Below are 3,028 nucleotides of genomic sequence, written 5' to 3'. Positions count from 1 at the left end.
GTAGAAGTAAAAAGTTGGCTGAAATGGGAATATTCAAGAATATTTTAGCAAATTTGTGCACTACTTACATGAAGTGTTCTTAGTTATTATAACACTGGTCTACAAGGAAAATGCTTCCAGAATAAAAGTAATGAAATTTTACCACATGAGAGTCACTGATAAAGAAAAATCAAGTCAAAAATGCTGGTTGGCTGAACTCTCCAAGATACAGCCTTGGGTCAAAATGTGAAATTCAAGAATTAACAAGAGAATGGGTTTGACTCAAAAGGAATATTTGTCTCAGAGCTACAAGATCTACTTCAAAACACTGTCTGCACATTAGAATACATTCACTTTACAGGTTCTATTTAGTGGAAGATTTATAAAACTATTATGTAAATGTACATAAACCAATATATATGTGTAATAACACTTAATCATATACTTTGAAAACATCAGCAAACCGGCACTTTTGTCATTTATTTTCCAATTAATCTTATTAAAATACGTAACATTTAGCGCATTTAATCTCTGAAGCAAATCATTTCTAAAAAAAAATTGTAGACAAGTGTAATCTTTCCATTTTTCAATTTCCCTCTTCTTTGTCAAGCACTCAATAGACGCTCACAGTTGCCTGAGTCACCATTAAATATCCCTTATCTTGGAGCAATAAGCAGATACTGATTTTCTGCCTTATTCATATGTTTCACTGCTTTATTAGTGGAGTTTGGTTGAGGTTTCAGCAGCCTTGAGCCAAGTCACAGGGTTGAAAAACTACTCTACATCCAAACAATGATGGAATTTTCTCCTAAAAAAAGTAGTGGAAGTGGTTATTATACATAAGAAGCACAATATCCCATTTAACCATCAGATTTTTATCCCCAGTGTGTCGTTAGCAGAACCTCAGTTTTTTGTTCCTCCTCATTTTTCACTCGTTTTGGAATCCGAGCCTCGACAGCTGATTTCATATAAATGCCACCGTCAATATACTATATCACACCTACAGATTTTTCCATTATCCATATGACCTTTTCTCATGTTCCTGGGTGAGATGGGAACACCCAGCGCTCACACAATAACCCTGGTGTTTTAATAACTCGTGGGCACCACAACAAAACAGCCATAAATAGGACATTTGTGTCTTCTGCCAAAGGGTGAATGTGACCGTGCCAGGGACCTGCAGAGTGTTCAGCTCAACGTGTGATTAACTGGTGTTGGTGTGGTTTTACATACTCTAATGGGACTGGGTTTAATCAGGGCCAACAGGAAGAACTCATTCCATCTCTCAAATGAAAGATCGGTGGATTATTTAAGTTCCACTGAACTAAACTCAGGGCTATGATGAGATTTGTGCTGCAGGTGAAATCCAATCGACCATGACTGAATGCAGAATTTAATTACTGGACATTTTGACAAAGAAAGTCGCATAGAGTTGTAGAGGTCTTTAATTTATTATTTGCACTGAATATGAAGACCCAAAATAAATCAGCACAAAATGATTTAACCCAGTGGTTCCCGACCTTTTTTGCCTCGTAACCCCGTTTTAACATCACAAATTTCTGGAGACCCCAGACATTCTAAACAGAGACTTTTTTTGTGCAAATTAATTTGTTTTTGATCATGTAATAGTTTGCTATAACATTATTTTAGATGACATTAACACTATATCATGTATTTTATGATGGACAGAGGCAGAAAAGGCAGGCGTAGATTACTGCACAAAGTGAGAATTTGATTTTCTTTGGTCAGGATATGTACAGTCAGTCCAGCTTGGATTTACAAGGCTGACAATTAATACTGAACAAACAAGAACTCAAACTATGAATTATGAAAGAGCTGCAGCATCTGAAACTGACCACAATGAACATTTGACAGATAAACAGTACCACAGTGCTTCAGTTTCAGCTTCACAGTTTGTCATGGCTTTTATGGATTGGGATTGTCTCTCTCAACTCAACATATATTTTTTATTAGTCATTTTTTGTTGTTGTTGTTTTTTTTTTTCATCAATTATTAGAAATTTCAGGTGACCCCATTTTAATTCCAGGCAACCACAAGTGGGGTCCCCACCCCAAGGTTGAAAAACACTGATTTAAGGAATAGATCCAAATGTAGGTCTTATTTGCTTTATTTTTGTCTTATTTATCTTTTGTTGTGTCATTTTCATTTTCCATCTGTCATGTTTCATGTTTTGTTGAATCCTTTTCTTCGTATATATTTCACATCATTTTCATTGTTTTTTTAGTCCTACATTATTTTCCTTTTACATAATTTTCATCTTTTACATCTTTTGTTTCTCGTGTGTCTTACGTCATTCTCCTCACATCTTTTACACAATTTTCATCTTTGTTTTCATCATTTACATCTTGTTATGTCTTTTGTGTCACTTTCATGGTCTTGAATCTTTTTCATCATGTTTGTATTTCTGTCTTGTTATGTCTTTTCCTCCTTGCATTTAGATCATTTTCATCTTGCGGAGTCTATTAAATCATCTTTTTCACATCTTGTACATCATATTTTCACCCTGTCATGTCCCTACATGTGATGCCTGTCCTCTGCATTACACATGGCTTTGAGAAGATCAACTTTCCTAAAGTCTTCCAGAGGACATGTTTTATGTAGTTAACCCATGAAGACCCAAACATTCACTGACGACCTGTTAATGAACAACTCTTATCAATACATGTAAATAATTGGTGTAAAATGCAGTTTGTCATCTTTTCATGGTCATCAGATACGACCCATTTGGACGTTCAGAGGCTCTGTAGTTACCGTGGAAACACCGTCATCTTCTACAACATTGATTCACCAGTAAAACCCATGGAGTTGGATCAATGACAGTGCATGGAGACACTTGGTTTATTCTCAGTTAATGATATCTTTGCTGAAAAAGTCACTTTTTCTTCAGTTTTCTATGTTTTGATATAAGAACCTTTGAATTTTTATGAGCATTAAATTAAGAATAAGATGTTAGATATAGGAAAATACATGATTTACAGTGAAAATTGTAAAATACAGAGGAAAATATAATAATATATGGGGATAAATC

Source organism: Sphaeramia orbicularis, chromosome 15 (assembly GCF_902148855.1).
Source record: "Sphaeramia orbicularis chromosome 15, fSphaOr1.1, whole genome shotgun sequence".
NCBI lineage: Eukaryota > Metazoa > Chordata > Actinopteri > Kurtiformes > Apogonidae > Sphaeramia > Sphaeramia orbicularis.
This window is presented reverse-complemented; position numbering follows the sequence as displayed.